The sequence below is a fragment of the Anas acuta genome, chromosome 4 (assembly GCF_963932015.1).
Source record: "Anas acuta chromosome 4, bAnaAcu1.1, whole genome shotgun sequence".
NCBI classification, from domain to species: Eukaryota; Metazoa; Chordata; class Aves; order Anseriformes; family Anatidae; genus Anas; species Anas acuta.
In genome coordinates, this window is record NC_088982.1 from 46,546,913 (window position 1) to 46,571,179 (window position 24,267).

General features: G+C 36.0%; 1 long non-coding RNA gene across 2 annotated transcripts; it reads left to right on the plus strand.

Annotated features, from left to right (window-relative positions):
• Window positions 1–6,562: 6,562 nt before the first annotated feature.
• Window positions 6,563–20,135, plus strand: LOC137856106 (uncharacterized). Of its 2 annotated transcripts, none has more exons than XR_011096201.1 (3): window positions 6,563–6,857; window positions 11,197–11,337; window positions 19,534–20,135. It is a non-coding gene; the product is annotated as an uncharacterized lncRNA (long non-coding RNA). The 2 variants fall into 2 exon arrangements; XR_011096200.1 differs by having other exon boundaries at window positions 6,563–6,732.
• The last annotated feature ends 4,132 nt before the right edge of the window (window positions 20,136–24,267 follow it).

Sequence of the window (24,267 nt, forward strand, 5' to 3'; positions counted from 1 at the left end):
GATACATTTCTCTGCAGAAGTCATGGAGTTGGTGGTCATTCTCATCCACATCCTCATACTGTTCATCTTCTCTACCATGAGCTTTCATCTGGCTGCAGTTCTGCTCAGACTTCATCTCAGCGGGGATCTGTTTGCCCCTTCAAAAATCAGTGGTGCTCATCTTTTGCATATCTTGGGTTGTACAAGTGCCTCTGAAGCAGCCAATGTAGGTCCAGTTTCTTCCTCTGACAGGGAGATTAATCACTTAACTGCTTTTGATAATAAACTGGAGATCACTGACGAGCTCTGAAAACCATGAAAAACAGCAGCCATATGATTCTGCTGTATTTGTTCAAGGCGAAGAGAGAATGTCGAGGATGTCTGTCTTCCCAAATCATCCTCCCAAGACTGCAATGGAAAGGATGAGCTAGCGTGAGATATTTTCCATTTTTAAAATCTTTTTGCTGACATATCTTTTGAAGAAAGAGTGACTCTGCACTTGAAACACTGGTTAAAAGTTTGTTTATGTCTCTGTTGACTTGTTTTATGCTCTTCTGAGGAATTTAAACTGTTGCCAGAATATCTGTAGGTGTTCAGAGTCAAAGTACTGGAGGCCACTGAGGGGCTGCATCTACTGTAAGACCTACGTAACTAGTCTGTGAGGTGACTTCTAATAGGGGCAAGGATCAGACTGCACATGAGAATCACAGAGAGCCCTTCTGGTGAACCACATTTGTCTTAAGACCTAAAGCAGCTGGATTGCCTTACATCAATCTGATGGGTCCATGGGATTTGAGATGTCAAGCTACCAGCCAATTTTCTTCCTGTCATGGGGGGAAGATCAGCACCCCCAGGAACCCGATGTTGTAAACTATTTGGATTATATGGCTCCACACACTGAAAAATGGGTCAGGTTTAAAGGATTAAATTAATTTACAGTCAGTGGAGCTCAGTATTCAGCTTTGACTTTCGCACTTGTCTCATATTAACTTCTAATCTTAGCAAGGTTTTTGCATTTGCTCTCTCTTAGAAAAATGTTGCAGCATTCAAGGCATCACTCAGGGGCCACCATAGTGAAGCAAACATTGAAGTATATGACAATGAATAATTCTTGTTTTGCTGGGTTAGCTATTTACTTACCATGGAGAGGTCTGAATGGGTGCCTACATCCCGGTGTAATTTGTAACTCAGGAAGCATTTGTACTGACTTGGCCCTTGAAGACCACCTCATGAAATTGTCCTAATGTGGACAAGAATATCCCATGTAAAATTATTTTCATCTATTTTCCAACTATTGCACAGAATTCAAATTACATGTATTATGCAAAACTAGGATTTCCCAAAAAATCCCTGATAACTGTACTTGGCTGTGTTGCTTCCTGTAAGGGTATAAAACAGTATCCTAACAAGATTTTATAGTTAATCTATCACAGTAATTATGAAGTTTATTTACCTCACCACAGTATGTTTGAAACTGTATTTAAAGATTCATGTGGTGTTTATTCGGTTCCAGGAACAATTTAGTTTTCCACACAGCAGCAAGTCATACCCATAAAAATAAGACTCATTTTAAACTATTGCCAGTGCACCAAATTAAATTTATGAACTTAGAAATGTGTTTGAAAGCTATTTCTTATTTCTCTTAAACAAACAAAATGGAAAAAAATTGTCACGCATATAGTCTGCTGTTTAAAAAAGATCTCAAAGAAGATAAAGGCTCTCCTTGAACATCAACTATTTTCCGTGGTCTCTCATTTTGTTTTATTTTATTTTATTTTTGGTTGTTTGTTTTGGTTTTGATCATCTGCTTAAGGAGCAAATGTTCAAAATGTGAAAGTTCAAAGTTTTGGTGCTCTTATTTGACTAGCAGACTAGAGGTAGTCTAGACCTAGAGCTTGTGTCATTGTTAGCAGCCTGCATGTTTTTCTGCTAGAAGAAGAGAGATGTTTTAAGGTGACAACCTAGAAAAAGCAAGCAGTCCATTGGTCCCCACTAAACTTAATGGTCCTTACTATCAGATTATGAGATTCCTATTGAAGTTCAGGCATATTTCTGAAACAGAAATAAAAGCAAATTGTCATGCTGTTCAATATGGTCCCCATGACTTAGGACTTGACATTTTCTGGTCTTATGCTACAATTTTTTTGGATGCTTAAATCAGAAACAAAAGATCAAGCATACCTTGCAGAAGACAGATGCTTTCAGCACCAAGAAATTAAATGAGGAAGAACTAAATGTAGATATATCAAAAGTTTTATTTATAAATATATATATTTTTAGATATAAAGCCTAAATTATAAAACTGAGAAAAAAGCATAATATTATATTTTTAGTTCTCCTGCTGCTGACTTAAAAATACTCATTTCATTGAAATAGAGCACTGTGGAGAATGTATGGTTCAGATATCTAACGGCATATCCAATAATCTTCTGTACTAATGTGCATATTTGGCACTTATGTATATTATCTGTTAACCAGGAAAAAAAAAAAAAAATCCGTCATGACTCTTACTATTGTTGCATAGTAAAAATCATATTTGATTTCAATATCTTTCTGAAGCTACATGCAGCATCTGTTCTTCCTGTTCTCTTTCTGTCTCAAAATTCCCATGGAATCTGTTGTAATTGTTCATCAGACTTCCCAAAGCTACATTAAATGTACATCAGTTCAATTAAATATCACTCAAAATGAACCTATTTTGCAATCCATGCAAAATAGAACCTGGCTGATCCTAAATTAAGAACTATTTCCATGTGCAAGAATAAAATTTACTGTAATTATTTTCTTTTCCTGATACACAGAATTTACCATTGTATCATATTCATGTATCTGGTCAGGTTAGCAGCAAAAAAGACCTGCAAAGCTGGATTTGTGTAGATAACTGCTCATCACCAAGGGCAGACTTTTGGAAATGAGGAATTGCACATTTTTTCTAGTTAGCCTCTGAATTTTTTATGGTCAAAGGCAAGTCTTTATCATCTATGCTCTAGCTTTCTAATATGTAAAAGGGGAATAATGATGCCTGATGACCTCTGTGAAAGAGCTTTGAGTTTTTATTTTACATAAAATATTATTGCTGCTGTTCTTCAAGAGAGAAATACATACCATGGAACTGTGGAGAAGCTTCAGACTATGTGGAAGAGAATGAGAAGAATTCAAGAATACCAGGCAAAATTAAGCCTACAAAACTTTGGATCCTGGCTAGTGCTTTGAATCCTGTCCTATCAGGTATGAGAAGTGAAGTAATGAAATGTCTTCCTGTGCCAACCAAAGACATAGGTAAATAGGATAAAGATTATTCCTCACAAATGTCTGCAAATGAGGAGGATGTTAAACAATTTAGGCTATCTGAGCATTGCTAGAAAAAATTTCGGTTGCTTGGCTGCTGACTCACTGACCACAAGAGAGCTAAAACTGACTGTGATTTACAGGTAACCTCCTCTCTGAAATTGGATGCAGAAAAATGCAAGTATCCAGATACAAAAACAAAGTGAGAAAGAAAGAGAGAAGGAGAGCAAGAGAGAAACTCCATGAAAGTAGAAAGATAAATCTCCAAATATCAAGATATTAAATTACATCTAAAGTTGGAAACAACTTAGCAGTACACTAGAGCGCTGGACCAGCTTATCACTAGAACTTGAAGAAAGTTGGCAAAATGAGGTACTTCTAAATTAGGCAGGTTTTTAGCTTCCTTTAAATCACTTTGCTACTTATGTCTACAGAAGATGAAAGGAAATGAAGAACTATGCCTGAAAATTAGATTTCTTCTTACTCTTATGAGGCCTCTATATAGTCTACACAATCACAGAGAAAACAATGAAGTGAAAGATATGAAAAAAGACATTGAAAAAGATATTAAGGAAAAAAAAAAAAAAAAGAAAAGAAAAGAAAAACAACTTATGTGGATATATTTGGTTTTTGTTTTCTGTACAGAAATTATACAGATATATACTGTTCCAGCCAGGCATCATGGGGTAATTCCAAATATAAGCTAATTATATAAAGCAGGTTTATCTTTTTCCTTCCTTCCTTCCTTCCTTCCTTCCTTCCTTCCTTCCTTCCTTCCTTCCTTCCTTCCTTCCTTCCTTCCTTCCTTCCTTCCTTCCTTCCTTCCTTCCTTCCTTCCTTCCTTCCTTCCTTCCTTCCTTCCTTCCTTCCTTCCTTCCTTCCTTCCTTCCTTCCTTCCTTTTTAAACTGTTTTTTAAATTTCAAACTTCTCTGAGAAAATTGCAAACTTTCATGTCCTACTAGCTAAATATAATAACTTTTTAATAATTTATGGGAAATTATGAAGTCTTTCAGCCTTTTATGTTTAGTTTCTGCTTCTGTTTTGGAAAACATCTGCATTACTAGTATTAAAATTACACTCTGATTAAATTGTCTGCTTATTCTGTTTCCACATTCTTAATATTACCAAAAGCAAGGAAACAGTATAGTAGAAAATGTCTTCAGCTTTAAGGCTAGAGAACTGATAAAACAGGCTCAAATCAAAACCTTTGAGACTCTCCTTATTTATTTCTGTCTGAAGCACTGTATCCGGAAGGATCTGTGTAACTCTGAGAGTGACGATCTCTGCCACAACAAGGTTACAGCAGATACCTGAACACAATTCTCATTTGCAATGAGTCAGAGAACCAGGATTTGTCATTCTGACTCTTTCCATCCATTTTCATAGGAGTAGAAACTAATATAAAGACGGGTTATCATGAATGTACAAAAAATGCATACATTAGAACAGCTGCACAAATGAATAGCACTATCAAATTCCCTTGCATTTCCACCACAAGCTAATCAGTCTCAATAAAATTATCTTCATGTCACTACTTTTAGGAAAGAACAATTTTTCTATACTTAATTGAAATTTAATTGTTAATTGTGATGAGAATGGTTTATCAATCATTTCACGGAAAACAAGCTGTTTTGTGAGTGGGGTAACTAACATGTCTGGGTTGCCAGAAGATTTGTGACTCGTCACTTTGCTCCCATTAAAACAAAAACAAAAAATTCTCTTCACCTTCTGATGTCTCTTGCCACCTTCTCTAAACTTCCCTCAGAATCCTCTGCCTCTTCTCCTGTTTCTTATTTATCTTTGCCACACCTGTGCTAAGGTTGGGTTAGAGATATGCATGGTGGATAGGCATGCAGCTTTTAATCAGCAGGCTGATACCTGAATGAAAATTACTATATTTTTTCCATGTCTCTCAGTAGATCAGGAATAGAATTCCGCTGGGACTTCTACCCCTTGGTCACATTTAGCTGAAACTGGCTAATATATTCAAAAGCTATTAGAGGAGGACAGATGATCCCATAAGATGATACAGAAAATCACACCATTCCCCTCTCCACCCCAAATTTTGAGCATGAATGTTATGACCACAAAATGCATCTCCACGTTTTGCTGACAGTAAGTTAGATCTATGAAACAAACACTATGCCAGCCAAATAGGTTTCAAAGCTGTTGCAAGCTAATACCCTTCAGCAGAGCAATGTTTTTACTTACATATTCTATAGTTGCATACATACATCTGCATCTCCAAAATCAGCCTGGATAAATTGGTCTCACACTAGCGATGGGGATTGTTTTTCCTTGAAACTGGACTGTAAGAATGTAGTGACAGAAAAGAAATTCCAGTCTCTTTTTGTTTTGTCCACAGTGCATTGGTTGTGATGATGGGGAAGACACAGATACAACATGCAAGCTTAAAATTTCTTGCAGCATAAATCAAAAAATATCCAGGCATTGAAGTGTTATCCCTCTTCTCCAAAGATGATGAGAAGAGGATAATTTTGTTTTCTAGTGGTATACTTTAATATGTTTTAGCAATCATCCTTCATTAAAAGGCTAACTCTGGAATTTAGAGCAGTAATCAAGATGACCTTTCAGTAAAGGATGTGGAAAAGAAATATTCACATCTGAACTTCAGCCACATAAATTCATTGCTCCTCATTTTTGAAGTGTACCTAGTAATCTCCCTAGATAGAAAGGTAAAAAACCCTGTCATAATTGTCCCAGATCAGACTCAGTCAAAGCTAAAATGCTGTAGCTTCAATAAAGCATCAGGTGATATATAATGATTCAGACTTACTTACAGCAGCTTTATCTCACAGCAATAAATAATGAAATGTCCCAATATAATAAGGAGCTGGCTTATGTCTGAGGAGCTTGAGCTACCACCCTGGGGGGTTCCAGGTTCATGTCTCTTCCCTGCCACAGACATCCTGCTGTGGTGGAAGGTGACTGACAGCTGGAGAAGGTGATTTATTCAGGTAGGCATCTGGAAAAAAAAAAAGAAGTATCTGCTTAAAAGTTTGTGTTTTGATGCTTGTTACTTTACATTCTAAAAGGCATTTTGGGCAAATGCTCCATTTAATTTCTGGAGATGGAAGGAATACTCAAGGTGAGGCAACAGGCTTGGCTGCAGGAAGAAGGTCCAGGACAACCACCAGTATTGGCAATGCCCAGAGGTCACCAAGAGGCCCTGATTGCCCTGAGCAGTCACCTGGGACCCTCACCCACACACTCTCTGCCTTTAGGTCTGGGGCACTATTTAAGCTCAAGTCTTCTGTTGTTTTCTTTCCTGGCTCATGGTGTAAGCATGCTTGCTTCCAGTTCTGCTTAGCTGAGCCTGGGACCCAGCACGTAGTTTTGCTTCCTTTGTTGCTCCCAGCTGGACCCTGGACATCAGTCATCAACTTGCAGTGTCTTGGGCCATCAATGGACCTTGTTTTCAGCACACAACTTGGATGCAGCCGGTCAGTGAGAACACAGCCTCTGTTGGGTTTGCCCTTAGTTTGTGATTCTGCTGCTCCCAGCCCTGTGGAGAAAACCTGCTTGTGCTGTGCCCTGGCACAGAAGCCCTCTTGTACACACCCTGCAGGTACTTTATGGGAGGCAGGGAATATACTCTGAATTTTTCCATGGAGGCTTTTGGACCCACTGTTTTGAAGCAGTACTAGTACAGAATCTGTTTGACTCTTTAGTTTCTTCTTAAATTAAAAAAAAAAAAAAAAAACAAAAAAACAAAAAACAAAAACACACAACTTTTTATTTTTAATAGCAAGGCACTAATTTTGAAGTACATAATTTTAATTTTGTAGGCAGCTTATATGGTGACTTAATATGATGATAGAGCAGCGACTTGCGGAAATCTTCAGTCCTAAAGAACGCATGAAAGAAATCCTCAGAAACTTTCAAACTGCTGGAGTAGTTCCATAAAACTGTTTAAGATGAGCACAGCAATAATTTTACCAACTGCAGCCTATCTTCCTCTCCACAGATTTTGCAGCTGTTACTACTTCTGTAGGTGTTGCATTGATCAGTAATGTAACAAAATAAAGTTTTGTGTAGTTTTAGAAAATGTAATAATAATTTTCTCCCCATATCAGGCATTAGGAAAATTTCTTATTACTCTATAAAGACAGTGATACTTCCTAGATTGATGTAATACTGTCAAACCTCTATGTTTTAGGTAGTTGCCAGGAAAAAAAAAGCTAACTAAATACTTTTTACAATATTAACTATCCTTCAGCAAAGCAATATTCTGCTGAGTCAGACTGTCTACAAATCAAGCTTTGTCTCACAGCAGACAAAAGTTTTAAGGGGTGCAACTCTAGAGCAGACACTAACTACACTGTCTTCAGTTTGAGTTAGAATAGAACAGTTTGCTTAGAAGGACCCTTGAAACATCATCTAGTCCAAATGCCTGACTACTTCAAGGGGATAACCAAAAGCTGAAGAACATAATATGCTTTATAATAATGAGGATGTTATCCAAATGCCTCTCAAACACTGACAGGCATGGGGCATCAACCACCTCTTTATGACACTTCTTTATGAAGCTTGCTCTTTACTGTGAGGGTGGTCTAACACCGGAAACTTTTCCTGATATCATGTCTGAACCTCCCCTGGTGCAGCTTTGTGATATTCATATGCATTCTGTCTTTGGTTAACAGTGAGAAGAGACTGGCTCCACTTCCATTTCATAAAGGCCCTAAAACATCTTTCATCATGTTTTGCTTGCATATATTTTTCAGGATAAGCCATTTATATTATTGTAAGGTTAAGTTATAAAACTTCCATTTTGTGCTAAAGTAGCAATCTACTGGTGATTATATTTTCAACACGATAATGGGATTCTAAGAGTAATTTTGTGTAGGATTTCTGGTATTTGAAAGGATAGGTATGCACAGTTAAGCTCTCTGCACTGCATAAGAGGTGTTCTGCTTCAAATGAGTCATGAAAATAAACTTTGGTGCACAGTGCTTTGTACTGAAAAACATGGAAGTATATATTTTTTAAGCAATATTGGACACATACTCTGCTGTGTGTGCCATAAGGGCAGAGCTCTTCAAATTCATCAGACTTCAATGCAGAATGGTAATTCTTAAGAAATGTTAAGAAAATTGCATAGATCATGTCTTTCAACTATTCTTTAAAAAGAATACTTCTGTAAAGGTGACAAATACCATCCCACCCAAAAGCAGACCGTTTCTCCACTACTTCTAAGTTAGTGTGGGTGTAGCAGAAAATGTAGGAAACAACCAGTTGTCTAGTAAGATTCATGTTAAAATTCTGTGGTTCTCTGACTCAACCAGACAGTAATTCGGAAGTGTAGTGAAGGAGCTCTGTAAACTGTGTAGCCTTGTCTGCTGGAGTAGAAATCATAATCCAGCTGGATACAGAAGATATGTAAAGTCATCTTTTAAGCCCCAAAGGAAAGAAGTTCAAGATACTTCCTAGTTTTGTTCTTTTTTAACATTTGCTAATGGCATAGCTTTCTGATAGTCTTGTATATCTTACTCTTACTTGATCTATGCATTATATATGAAGAAAAGGTGTTTACCAGGAGACTTTGGATTCCAGGAGGCAATAGGTGCCTAAATGTGAGATGAGTGAAACATCTAACATGTCAGTAATTCAGACTCTGCCACATGTTTATCAAGGCTTGCTAGTTCCTGTCTTCACCATGCCATGTGAAAACTACTCCAAAGCAGAGCCATGCTCCAAAGAACTCAGCCCAAAAATACTGCATAAGTGTCACAGCAGCTGCTGGAGGCTATAAAATACAAAATTCTCATAAGTTTTGGCTTAGGACAAAAGTTGATTTTTAGAGTAGCTTGGTGTTTTTTCCATATAGTGTTCATCTATATGGGAAATATAATATGCTTTTCATTAATTTGGATCAATGAAACATGTTTTGGGCAACAGCTCTCATTAGATTGGAGGTGGAATCATTTGTTTGGAAGGTGGCCAGTCTTTACAAAATAAAAGCTTTCTCTCTCTGCATTTTAGCTGATGGATGCTGATGAAGCATTTTAGCCATGTGAACAGCTCTCATATTACTTTTCCTTTTGGTTCTCGGAAATGTCTAGTAATGATGCCTGCACGAGGTCGGTCTCATAGCTGTCACCAGTCTTCCCCTTTCCATAATCCACAAAGCCAAAAGTATCTCCAAGGCTAAATAAAACCACTATTGATTGTATTAAACAAAACTAATTAGTAACTACCAAATAAAAGGGTCTTTGAAGTAAAAAGGTGTGTCTAAAAGTAATAAATAAATAAATAAAAATAAATAATAAATAAAAATAAATAATAAAAAAAGATAAAAATAAAAAAAGACAAACTGACATTCATGCAAATACTTTTCCATGTCTGAGACAGTAGCAACAGACTTCAGAGCTAAACACATGCCAATGACTTGCAGGCTAAATAGGTACATGTTGGTCAGCTCATCTCTGAAAGAACCCTAATGGCAGTGAGCTCAGGTAGAGGGGTATGAAAATGTATGAGTAGATGAAAGACAATGAACTTGCACTTATGTACTTAACAGTAATGGAAGAAGTAGGATGGTAGTTAGGAGTTTGGCAAGGTACCACGAATATTTTGGTGTGCTTCAGGTGGCTTATTCTCTTATGTGTTGGGTGCAAACATAAAATCTAAACCTTCTTTAGCTGCAAATCTTTTTCATTTTTTTTTTAATTTATGGATTTATATAATTTCAAGTAAAACATTGCTAGACTGATGTCTTACAAGTTCTACAAGAATATAGGCTTGAATGTTTAGATGTTTAGACACAGAGATACTTGAAGTACATGCTTAGAATAGACTATACTAAATCTTAAAATAAAAAATAAAATAAAATAAAAAATCCTGTGGCTGTTTACATACAGTATTTAGGAGTAGCTTGTGTATCACAGGATTGAAAGTAAAAGACACTCTGGAAATAATACACAATGTCATGTAACGGCTTAGTTTTGTGTTCTCCGAAGCTAAGGACAAAGTTTTTTGTTCACATGCAGGATTAGGTTTTAAAAAAAAGCATCAGTAAGAACAACAATGTTCTCTGAACATTTTAGATAATGTCAGCTCACATAAGGTAAACATTTAACTGTCAAGACAATTTTGTAATTTTAAATGGATATGGGATTCTTTTAAGAGCTATCATTGCAAGGTTACATCTTATTCTTTTTAGAAACTGCAGATGCTATAAGATTCTACCTAAAAATGTCATCTTTCAATTGCAATCTCAAATGCTTCAGGCCAGTCACATCATTTATTTTATGATGCTTCTTTCTCACTTGACTCATCTTGTTTGCATATTTAAGGAAGCATATTCTGCTTTGAATATAAAATTATTTATTACATATAGAAATTACAGACATGGAAGACTATGTTTTAAATCAATGCAGTTTTATCTGTGTTTAGTTGAAAAGTAGACTGAAGAGACTAACAGGAAGTTCCAAACTCTTTAATGAAACATGATTATATTGGATTTACATCTTTCTCTGTGCATGCAGATTGATATGAGAAATATTGCCACCATAAAAGAGATATATACTATACTTTATTCCTAACAGGAAAATATTTATGTAGTAAATGATTTATACTTAATAAGTAAAGTTGATTTCCCAGAGAAGCCAAGTTAAGTTGTGACTTAGGATTTGTGTTGATGCACATTCTGGGAATAGCATAAATATATAGTTGTAAATATATATTTATGTTTATTGTTCTAAATGTAATTGATTAGCCTAGATGAAATTGGATGAAAGGCTTTTCATTTGAGGCTAAAACACAAACTTTCTCAAGTAATATATACACTACATGAATGGGTATGTAACATTCACAGTAACATATGACTAGCGGGATTGTAAAATGGTTTTTCATGTCTTGTGGACATTTTTACTTAGAAATAAAATTTTTTCATATACCTGTCACAGCTGTGCTTGCTGAACCTATTCACCCAGCAATGAATACTCCAGACGACCTCAATCTTAAAGGCTCTCCAGGAGAAAGAAGACCAAAATGGCATGACTGTAACCTGATCTGAAAGGCAAGGTCTCTCTGTGCTTGTAAACAAGGTATGTCACAGGGTAAATCCACATTGTCTTGACTGAAGTAATGTGGATGACTAAAGCTAAAACACAAACAGTTGTTTCCCCATCACACACCAGCAGAGTTGAAGAATTTTCAGGCTCAAGGAGGCCAGGCAAAAAGAGATAAGTACAACACAGCACCAGTGGCATATTCTCATAGGAAGAATAGATGACAACAAAACAAGTTCTGTCTGCTTTCCCATGAGAGTGCTGCACTTCTGCCAGTTGTAGAGGCTGAATACGAGTAAGCTTAGTCAAAGAGGACCTTTGGGTCCTCTAGAATCTGCAGATAAATACCGTATGTACCGTACCAGGAATACCACACCATGTGGGCAACTACCCAAGGATGAAAGATCTCAAGAAAAAATGGTGGAATAGGTGGAAGGGTGGAGCAAGCAGAGGATTGACTGGCCCTGGTTATGGGCCGAAATCCCAAACAGCTAGAGCAGTGCTTCTTCCCATTCACTAAAGTCTATTTTTTTTTTTCCTTGGGAGTGACAAGATAAACATAGGATTGACCTATTGAAAGGTGGAAAGAAATCTTGATGTAGCCCTCTTTGAACAGAAGCACAAGTACAGTGATATATTGTTTCTTGTGAATAAACTATCACTTTTGTCTAGTGAGTGTCTTAAATAATAACTTTTAAATTTACCTGTGCGTTCATACCTTCTCATTCATGTTACTGATTTTCAGGTTAATTTCTTATCTATATTGTCAAAAAGAAATGTTTTAGTGCAAAAAAATAAACATAATTTGTGGGTTACCATTGAAATTTAATTTACAATTACAATTTACAATTACAATTTAATTTGCAATTAATTTTACAATTAATTTTAATTAATTTTACAATTTAATTTACAATTACAATTTAATTGATATGATAAATTTTTGCTTCCATTATGGGGGGGGGGGACACAAACTAATGAGAAATGTGGCTAATCATTCTTTATTACTGTACCACCACATCTGCCACGCATATTTTGTAAGAATGCTTTTCATACTACATATGAATCAGAAATGTTTGAACTATTTTTTTCTCCTACTTTATTTTCTTTGCTAAAACTACTAGATTAGGCATTTCATATTGTTTCCCTTTATTAGTTGCTGTGCAAAATGGTTTTCACTTAGGAAGACTTCCCAAAGCGCAAAATGTGAGAAACATATTTAAAAAGATATGTTTGCTCTCATGAAATTTGAAAGTTTCTCATTGCTTTTGAAAACAAAGCCCTATTCTTCATAAGCAACCAAACTAATTAGTTTGACTACATTAACTCCTCTTTCAGGGATGCCTCAGTCACATGTTTCCTTAGGTCAATACTAAAGAGATAATTAATGTTTCAGAGTAGCTTCAGCTGCAGTATTTTCTTTGCTCTTAAGCCAACAGTTTTAAGGAATAGTTCTTCCAATCGCTAGGGAAAAATCAGCACAGACATATTTATCTGTGTACAGTATATACATAAAGAACATAATAGATCCAAGGAATATGAGAGCACTGATTACTTAAAATTTTATCCTTCAGATTACAGACATGAATTAGACAGAAATCCACTATAATAAACAAGTCATTTGTGGTGTTAGCAGTTAGCAGAGAGTGTCATGCTTCCCAGTTTCTAGAGAGCAGATGTGCATAGCATTTAGCAGTCATATTTGACAACATTTCAAGTTAAAAAAGTAAATTTGCATGAAAATTTAACCAGCTTTTCCCATCTCCTCCGACTTAGACATGCTTTATCTAGCTCAGAGATCAGGTACACAGCGGGAGATGTGAAAGAGGATGCCTGCAGTATGGCTACTGACAGGGATAGTCTTTGTGGAGAGCTCTGAAGCTCCGCACCTGGCAATTCTCTTTCTCCAAAATGAATTTTCTCTGAAAATATAAAATTTTGATGGGGAAAGTGGAACTCAGGAACACAAGGAGATGAGCAAAGGAAAACTTTGCTGTATAAACACTGCTCAGTTCAGTCCTTCTACAGAGAGCTCTTGAGAACTGCGGCCTGCCCTCAGCTGAGCAGAGCATGGTGTACACTGTGAAGTGTGTGTTTCAACATTTTCTTTCAAAAACGAGTTACTTCAAGTAAGAAACCAGAAGTTTAAAGCTGAGATGGGGTTAGATTATCCTCAGGAAAGCGTTTCTGATGGACATGAACAAAAGCAGGAAATCACAGCAGTGACAGTACTGCAGTAGAAAATTTCAAATAATTACTGCCCGTTACTTTTACCAACAGACAGTTGTACAACCTACAAGTCTATAGGTGCATATCCATTCAAATCAGTGAATAAGCATGAAGCATATGGTGTGTGACTCAGGATGTGGAGGGAAGGTATTCTGCTACCAGTATCCAAAAGACTGCACTTAATTTCCACCTGGCCTTTGAGCTGCAGTGGAGAGGCTGCATGCAGCAAAGAGATAAAGGCTTGCTTTCTAAGCTGGACTGCTGAGAACGTGCTGAGGTGAGAGTTCAGAGGGCTTTTCTATCATTTTGTTTCAACAGAGGAAAAATTCAATACCAAATACATCCCAAAGAGAGTTCAGATGGTAGCATGTGAAAAACAGTTTTAAAGTTAACTGCAAAACAGTGGAAAGCATACACCGACCCTTTTTGTCACCAGAACCCAGAGAAATTTCAGCTATCACCACCCATGGGGAGGTGTGTCTCCCTTCCTGAAACAGATTATTTCAGGTGATCTCAGACTGGCCATTTTAAGCAGTGAGTTAACTGTGGTTCAGTGTTGTGTATGCTGCAGAAAGCCCTATATGAAATCACCTATTCTTTCATGTGTTTTCAAATGCCAGTTGAATGTTAATAAAGGTATGATCTTCCAGCTAGTCCTAGTAAAGGAAGATTTTTTAAATTTATTAATTTATATATCTTTAAGATCAACCTAGATTGCTAAATACATGGTAATATTTTAATTAGTGAGGAAAAAATAACATAATTCAAGAAAATCAGAATTTCAGTCTTTCAATGTCTTTACATTCAGGAAGTGGAACATAAACAGCACATGCCAAATCACTATCGATGGAAGACCAAAGTTGTCACTGTTCTGAATTGACTTGTTTTTTGTTACATGCATGGAAAACAAACAAACGTAATAAAAAGGACTCTTGGAAAAATAAAAAGTTAGGCAGCAGATAGATATAGGTCTTAAAGTTCAGTGATTGCCTGCAAATTTTGCTTGAACTTGCACTGACATCTCATAAAAGTTAAAAGCTTCACAAAATTTTTTTTGGGCTGTATCATATCTGATGAAATACTAAGGCTTCTTGCTTTATTGAAAATAACTAGTCAGGTTATCTTTAGGACAGTCTATCTAAGACACACTGTCTAAATTGAATCCTTATCCAAGTGGAAATTCAGTATAACATCTTTTGTTTGATTACAACTGAACATGTTTCAAGAGAGGAAGCAAAATCAGCTTTGAGTGGACAGATTTACTTGCTTACTTTAGGAAGAAGATTGTGTTTAGATTAGGTTTGACTGGAAATCCCTCTTTCTAGTCAAGAAAAATCTTTAAAGGAATAGTTACAATTCTTTATAGATGCAGTCCTAACTCTTCATTTTCTTCACAATCCCAAGGAAGTCCACATTATTCTTACTGTAGAATTACTTCATGTTTGTATCTCCTTCAGCTGAAGAATAGGACACTTTGAGGTCCAAGTGCACTGAATACGTGTCTTAGTTACCAAAATGATTCCCACAGATCCAGACATGGATTACTTTATGGGAGATATTCTCCTCTCACTAAACAATGTTACTGACATATTTACTCACTTTTTTTTCTGTTTATAGATTATTTTGAGACAATTTATCATCAGCGTACATAATTTTAAATCAGTCTATGGTTTATAAAAATGTTTTGATCTAAAGCTTTGCCATTCCAGTTTGCTTCAACTGCCTTTTACTTAACATATAAAATATATGAAATTTAGTATAAAAGTGGTATAACTGGTAGTTTTATCTCCATGTAATTCTCTGATTGCAAACCTAGAGGAGTTTTTGAGTTGAGCAGGCAGTTTTTGTGTGTAAATTCTGTTCCTCAGTCTCTGCTAAAAATACTGTGCAAACAAAGTTTTGTGTAAGTGTTTGTTGGAAGAAAATTTGTTTATATTGTGGCAACACAGTTGGCTTTGCCTTGACATCTGTGTATTTCTCTTCAGGTTTCATTTATCTTTGTACTTCTCTTGTACCTGTCCTCTACTCTAGCTGCAGCATGTTTCTCAGATCTGCATGCTTTGTGTTCAGATGATGGTTTGATGAATGTCTCAGATGATTTACAATGAATTATAAGACAGTTACTTTTAGGCTTTCTTGAAAATGCAAATGAAAAAGTGAAAAATAAAAATTCAGAGTAAATCTGAAAGAAGAGGGTGTGTGAGATTGCTTAAAGTATCATTTAGCAGATTTTGCTATCCTCCTTTGTAGAGATTATTAGAAATTAATTGCTGCTACTAGAAAATAAATTGCAGTGCTGAAAAAGATGCCATGCACATTTTAATTACAACATTGGACATGGTTGAATAATTTGTAAGAGGGTTTGAGACTAAAGAAACTTAACTTTTTCTCTTATGTATGTAAAAGGAAAGGGATAATGAGAGAAATCCAAGAATGTGTGAAAGCCCAAGTGCCTACTTAAACTCCGAACAATAACAAATGAAGGTACATAATACCATTTTCCAAGTACTGAGTCTTTTTTTACAGATTGATCTCTCATTTTAATCCCCCTTAGATTTTTCTAAGTGCTCTAGATAATCTGATATAGTAAACACCTTTCCTTTAAAAACAAGGTGACACTGCAGCCATTTTATCACTGCCCTATAAATTCAATTTTCTACAGAATCCAATAAAAATATTTTCCAATAATTATTTTCCTTAGGGTTTCTTCCTGCTCAGTCAGAACCTGACACTGTCTGCCTTAATCAAACTATATGACTGGTTCCCAGAGTAGGTCCTGGGAGGTGTAGAAAGCCAAGGCTGTCCTTGTAGAGGATCCACTCCTTTGCTTCCAAGCAAAGGAGTTGTGATCCCTTATGCTGGTTTGAGCATTGATGAGTTGTTGGGTTGTTTATTTTTCTCCTTTCCTTGTGGTTTAATCTGAATAACCCAGTCAAAAATAGTACATTAGTTTTCCAAGGCAAAGGCTGAAGAATTCCCATATGTTCATGAATACACATGCTGTGGTCCAAGCCATATAAGTGCCTTCAATTTTTTGTTGCTTCTCTACCAGCACAGAAAGTTTCCCCCAGTAATCTTGAAAAAATTAAACAGACTCTGAGGCTGTACTGGCCCTTTCTGTGGAGGCAACATGAAGCCCATTTAGTAATACTCATTGTCCCCTACTTAGAAGAAAGGGGATCATCATAATGAGGTTTCAGGTCAACCAAGGTTGCTCACAGACACCCACTGAACAGGTGTTTCATTGCCTGCTTTTAAATACAATTATGAGTGATTTTTTTATTTTTATTTTTTTTGGTGTTACTGATACTCGACCCTTGAAATGGCAGAACAGAATTCTGAGTAAAAAGAATAAACTTTTTTTTTTCAATACAAAGGCAACTATGAAATGTTGAGGGGAAAAAAAAAATGTGTACTTATTCCATCCTGCAATAGAATTGTACACAAAAGTACTCAGGATTCAGGATACCTGGAACACAGTGGTAGGAAAGTAGGCTTTCTATAGAGGAAATGGAGTGGGCTGCCTAGAGCCACCTGATAAGAAAAGCAGGACACAGGGCTGTGTTAATACTGAGATGTTGCGGTCAGGAGTGTAAGCACATTCAGACTTCAAGGTATGGCTATATTGTTGGGTCTGCAACCATTCTGGCTGAGCTTACCCAGACTTTCTTCATGCTGTAGAAATGATGGTCTTTACCATCATTTGTGATGCTTTTGTGATGCATTAGCATCACAATTTAGAAATAAATGCACATAGTCCTGCAACGCTCAGTTTCGCTTTCTTATGTCGATGTTCAGCTTTACCTTTACTACCCATCCTTTTCTCCAAACAATATCGTATTCCTGTCCACCTTCCTGACAGGAGAGTGATTATGCCATTAACAAGGGCATCACTGCTGTTCTATTCTGGCTTTTCTGCCCAGTGAGTTGTAGTTATTCTCCCTACACAACTGTACAATTTCAGTGGCAGAACAGAGGATATTATAGGTGACTAGATTTGTAAGTGATTCTAGCTCTTAATGTTACTTGTTGGTAATGTTGATACTTCTAATAACTTCAGCCTAGAAACTAAGATCACCCTTTTTTGTTATTATTTTGAGTGATAATTCACTGTGCCATTAAACAAACATTTGTATATTGATCATACTTGTACAATTATAACCTACAGACTCATGCTTTCTTAAAGTATTCAAATTATGAATTCATACAGATTAGAATTTGAAATCTCTTCTCCCACTTAGATGATAGAACCTTCTTAACTTTATCATTTTATTCAAAAATGGGCAAGATGCTATTCTATCTAAATTATAAGGAATATGCTTTTGAGTGCTGTAGACAAATGTCAATATAGGAATACTCCCAGCTATTTTTAGAAATTTTTTTCTACCTAAATGCTTAGTGTTGTCTTTTAAGAATACTGGAGGCAAAACCATTCTACAAAATAATCCCCAATTTCTTAACAATGGAATTTTTTAACTTCTTACTTTACTTTTCTTTTTTTTTTTCAGTATTAGAGAATTAAGTATCTAGCAGAGTGCTTAAAATAGGCTTTTTTAATTGTTTAATTTTTATCATTTTTTTTTCATCTAGCTTTAGTGATTATTGAGGTGCCATGACAATGGTATTTGCTTTCACATGTTGCATCAAGTTAAACCACAAGGGACTTGAATGATTATTCAGGAAAACCTAAGATGACTCTATATACAAATTCCAGTGAAAAATAGGATTTATTGTTTTAAGGCTAAATGATTGGAGTAATAAAAGATATATAAAAAGATAACAAATGCCATGAAGTCACTATATTTTATATAGAAAATAATACATTTGTTACAATTGTAATCTCCCATGCTTCAAAGAATATACCTTGGTCCAACCTCCACTGAAATTAATGAGTTTTATATGAATTCTATCAATCACTCAGCTGTATTTACCCAGTTTTGTAAACTAGTTTCTTTCCTAGGATCCCTCAAGGATGTACAAATGTATTGAATTTCATAGAATTTAGACAATTTAAGACTCAGTTCTAGTTTCACTAAAAACAACTTTTTCTGCTAACTTAAATGCACACTCATCCACAGTATGAAGAAGAACTGAAAATGTCTCTCTCTGCGATTGTTTGCTTTCAGTTGCTCTTATAATAAATTAAAAATTACTCAGTAACTTGTGTCACAGGAAAAAAAAATCATTTAGAAGTAAAGCTAGTTTAGCAGGCTGATTTCCATTTTCCAAGTGATGAATTTATATATCTTGTTCAGCATGTTGGTTTTATAACCAGTTTCAACATTGTGGTGTTGCTCATTTGTCCTGTTAATCTGTCTAGGGACAAGTAAGGGCAGGTCGTGTTGTGCTGTAAATGGAAGCCCAAGTCAACAGGCTTGTGGGAAGGGCAGAACTCATGTCTTCTGTCTGTGGATGTAGGGTGGACCACTGTCATGGTCATGTTATTTTCCACAACTGCTTCAACTGCTATTAACAATTCAGCTCTGAGCTGTCTTCAGATATGCCTGTATTAATCCTGTTGGTATAAATGGGCTAGTCATTTATTTGAATGAATCATCATTCACAATGAGCTATACATTGCTTAGAGATGCTGATATCCGTTATCTATAGTTATTAGATGCACCTGTGGCTTTAAGACATTTCTAAATTTAAGTTCTCTATTCACTTTTTAAATAGCCCCAAATGATGCCTTTCTCTTTTGTTTTAACCAATGGGCCTCATGTGTTCTCAAGTGCTTTTACATTATATTTGGCTGATGCAACAGCATAATATGGTTCCTCTGGAAGAATCAGTGACAGCAAGTAGGGCATACGGTTACCAGGGAAATGAAGCATTCACTATTCAGTTGCTTAGATGGCCTATATAATAGATAGTTCACTGAGCATTTGATTTGTATCTGTAAAAATCGCTGATGAGTATTATAGCGTTATTAATAAGATGTCCACACTTATTCAGATCATTAAAAATACCACATTAAAATTGACAGTGTTTCCAATACTGTTGCAGGATTCACTTGTGTGTGCCTCAGAGCTGGCAAATCTTGATGCAAGATTGGAAATCAATGACTGCTTCAATGAAGTTCTGTCTGTGTATACAAGAGAAGAAAAAAACCTAACATTCCAAGAACTAACACACAAAAAATTACCTTTTCAAATGTAATTATCCACCTTTTTTGGTTGGTTGGTTGGTTGATTTGTGTGTGTGTTGGAAGTGTTTAGATATACCACAGACCTAAAAAACATAGCAGAGCTCAATAGATCTTGTTAGCTTTATTTTATATGAACACTATTTTTTCCCTCTAAAGGTCAGCTAGGAAAAAGCTCTAATTTACTGAAAAAAAGTTTTAGTTTATATATGTATATTTTGTCAGTAGAAAAAGTAGATCTTCCCATTCATTCTAAAGGATTTTGATAATTTTCCACCTATACACCTCCAATATTTTTTCATGGTAAAAATCATCATTATGTGCTTGTATTTCTAGCTCTATATGCCACCAATTTGCAGACAGTTTATAAAAATATTGTTACGCCTGTGTCATGAGCTGAAAGAAGAAAAGACAGCTTGCACAAAATACATGATATACAGACAAAAGAAATATCATGGGCAAGGTTATATTCTTTTACAGAAGGGGCAAGGTTATATTCTTTTACAGAAAGTGCTCTGGATGCTTTACTGTCCAGGCAGGTCCAGATCACCAGCATGATAAGCCTCCAGAAAGCCATTAGAGAGCGTGATGTTTATGTTCATGTTTAAATTCTGCTACTGTGCTACCTTACTGTTGTGGGAGCAGAAAGCCTGACTTTCAGAAGCATTTAGTAAATGCATGAATGTATTGATGAATACATTTCTAAAGAGACTTTTAAAATACTGAATGGGAGTTTCTTGTTATACACATAGTCAAAGTCTCACAAAGTGAGATAACCTGGCATTTTGGTAAGAAGTCAAGTCAGCCTACAAATAATCCTCTCCCAAGCCTCCATTCAGTTTATCCTCCTGTGTAAAATCTAAAAATTAGTTTTATGCCAGGTGTGCATTGCACTCTACCTTCTTTTTGAGCATCCTTCTGTCAGGCTTCACTATTTCAAAACTGTCATTTTTGAGAGCAGAGAACCCCTGTTGCTGCACTGGCTGGATGTAGCACACTGGTTGGGATCAATCTGAAAATTCCATCCCCTCATGCCAATGCATCTATGTGAAACAGAAAACTTGGGTTATTATTGCATCACTTCATCAATGATAAGTCCTTCATTGTCTCTGAAAATGCCAAATTCCTCTTTCAAACTTCAAAATCATTTTGATGTCACAAATAGGAATGTAAATTGGCATTTAAGTAAATTGGTATTTTCCTGCATAAAGAGAACTATAAAACCAACTTCCACAGCAGTTGCAACCTTCAGAGTTGAATCAATAGATGAAATGTGTAACTGAAATATTTTAAAAGTTGGAACAGCTCTAAAAACCTTTACTTCCTGCAAAAGGAAGACATGAAAATGCCACAGACTAATCAATTCTGTATGGTTTCTGAACAGCAGCTAATAAAAACAGATATATTTTTAAACATCTATCTCCTTTTCACAAGCAGTCTTTAATCTTACCTCATAAAAATGATAATCTTTAATAGCTAAAGAAATCAAGGCAGGTTATGCACTGCCAGGAACCTGTTAGGAAATCCTAACTGCTCTATAGGCCTCTCAGTCAAGTTCAGGGCTTGTAAAGCAGCCTACCAACTTAAATATAAAATTGCCATGAACAATTTATATCAATAAGTCATGTAAGTTTCCTGCTAAAGGTTTCATTTAAATATAGATTGAACTAAGAACTGAAGCACAGCATATTCATGCAGAAAAACTGTGTACTGAGTAGTTATGCAAAACAAATGAATTCCAATTTCCTCTATAATGTTTTGTTACCTATAGCTATAGCCATTGAAGAAAGCCTGGTGAGCAATAAAGGACATAACATTATACAGCTTCATCAATCTTGAAGAATGATGGAGAACTTCATTAACCATATATCTTCAACTCCAATATATAACAGTCCACTGTTATAACAGTCCACTATACACCGGCTAGAGGTTAGAAACTGAGATGGAAACAAGTACACACCATATCGGCAGACTGATAATCATAAGCCTCCAGGTTTTTTCCACAGCAAAATCCTCAATATCAAAATTCTCAGTTCAGTTTTTTTCCAACTCCATTTATGCCTGGAAAGATTTTTTAATTGTTCATTGAATCTGAGGGGGAGATGGGTTGCATTTGCATGAATGCCATATTAAATGGTTGACTTGACTACAAAAGAGGAAGGAACAAGATCCTTGATATTAAGCCAGAAAGCATTTTACAGCCATTCCTTTATCTGAGCTGCCAGCTCTAACAGTGGCTATATCCCTGAAGTCTCTGGTAGCCCTGTAGGTGGGCTCATGTGATGGCTACGATTATTGCCAACTTCCCATCCTCAGACCTGCTTTTTTCTTTTTATAGCCTTCATGTAGAAAAAGCTAAATTGTTTGCCAGAGAGCAATGTCTCTAAGAAAACAAGGCTTTCTTTTCTTGGTTCCTCAAAGGCATGCCTCTTTATATGTCTGAATTCAGATCATTGTCATCTCTAAAGGCAGCTGAGACCACTGTGAAGTAGACACACTTTTGGCTACAAAGTGTTTATAATCAAACAAAAGGAACCTCTCATTTATTAGAGGTGAACATTGTTTTTATCATGTTATTAATTACCAGCACACTATCAGGGGTTTCACAGAGCATCTGGCAGGATAAGGGCCTTTATGAACAATTTCAAATCCACAGGTTGAAAAGTTAGGAATTCGAAGTCTACAGGAATGCTCTGGATCCTTTTTATGTTTGGAGATTCAACCTAGAGCCCACATCCTGTGGATGGAAATCATCTTTTTTTTGCTAAGGAGTATAAGTTATTCTTAGACAGTTACAGTAGTCAAGCCAGTAGTTAGCTTACTTGATTGAGTGCCCTCTACTGTAATTTGTAATTACAAACAGTGCAGGGTCAACAGAGTTACAACAAAGCATTGATCAACCACTGTCCCTCCTCTCTCCCACCCCCTCCCAAAAAAAAAAAAAAAAAAAAAGGATTTTAAAGGTCATCTCCACTAATCAGTCACAGACCATTAAAAGGAAGTTTGGTTCAACCTGTTCAGGGATATCAAATCATCCTTCAAAGGACAGGTTGTCCTAGCTTGTACATTGTCCCAACAGCACAATTTCACTATATGAGTGTTAGTTCTCAATACACTGCATTTTGAATGTTGCCTTCAGCAGGATAGCTCTATTTTTATGTACACAAAAACTAATTGAGTATTCTGAAGCCATAACCTCAATCTTCAGAAATGTCATGAGAAAACAGTATGCAAAGGAGAAAAAGATACTTGGCAATGCATACCTAAGTTATCACAAAGGGTGAAAACTATTTTCCCAAGCTAAAACAATTTTTAATTCCCTGCTAGTGCCAGGTTTAAATTCCCAGAAGTAAAGAAGTGCTGGTGATGATAGTATTGGGCTAATGAGCTTTTTCTTCAAAGAGTCATGGACAATAGCCCTTAGTATATTAATGAGTTTGGAGCTGCTGTTTGGCAGAAAACCTGCTGGAAGCTATTGAAAAAGCAAAAAGCAGAAAAGGAGTGATAATTTTGGTCAGTGTTATCACATTCTTTGTAGTTTCAGGGTAGGTGATGCCAATATGTCTTTTTGTCTCTTCATTTTGACACCTTTAGAAAGTGAAGTATAGTTGCTAATCTAAAACCATCTGTGACATATAATAGGTTATATGTACCAGGCAGCACTTAAATATTGGTAATTCTTCTGTCAGAGTCATTTTTCTTAATTGCCAACTGTCTGTTTGACACTGGCTTTTAATATGCTGTCAAACAATTTGAAGCATGTTCCTTCACCTAGTCCTCCTGCACCAAACACACTGGAACTTTTCAAAGGCAAACTATTTTGCAAAGATGTACAGCTTTAATAGGGAAATGTTTCAAGTGCAGGGTAGCAGTGGCCAGCTGTTAAAATATTTGCTGGGGATGTAGCACACAACTGTGAAGGATCTGGCCCAGGTCCCCTGAAGTCTGGCACATGTTGCTATGGCTAAGCAAACAGGCAGAACTGGTATTAAATGGTAATGTCTCTCTTTTTTTTTTTTTTTTTTTTTTTTTTTTCCACACACAAAGAATTAAAATATTTCATTTCTGTTCAGTAATAAAATGAAAACAAATATATGAAAGACTCAATTTTATTTATTTATTTATTTTAATTATGACTATATTTTCTGTCCATCACAGATCAAAGGCCATTGGTTTGTCTCTACATTTACTGGCGTTTCTTTCTTTTATAATCATCATAGCCAAATACCTCCCTCTTATCCCATTACTCATCAGTTCTGTGACTAGTCAATAACATGCCAGAGAGCTACACCACAAGCAAGAGGAAAGATGCCAGGGAGATTGTGTTTCTCTCTCTTCCACAAACACATCTGTATGCATAGATATGCTGTTCATTGCCAATATACTCTTTGTTTAATTTTTGTTTTTAGATTATTAGATATTTTTTCTTTCTTTCTTTTTTTTTTTTTTTTCATCTGCTGTAAGAATGAACTAAACCTTGTTCAAGCAGAAGTCTGGCTGTCAAAACACTCAGAAGGATGCAAGGACAGATTTGAGAAGATAATCAGGAGAAACACTTGAACAGACATGTACATTAGTTACCCTGATGACAATAG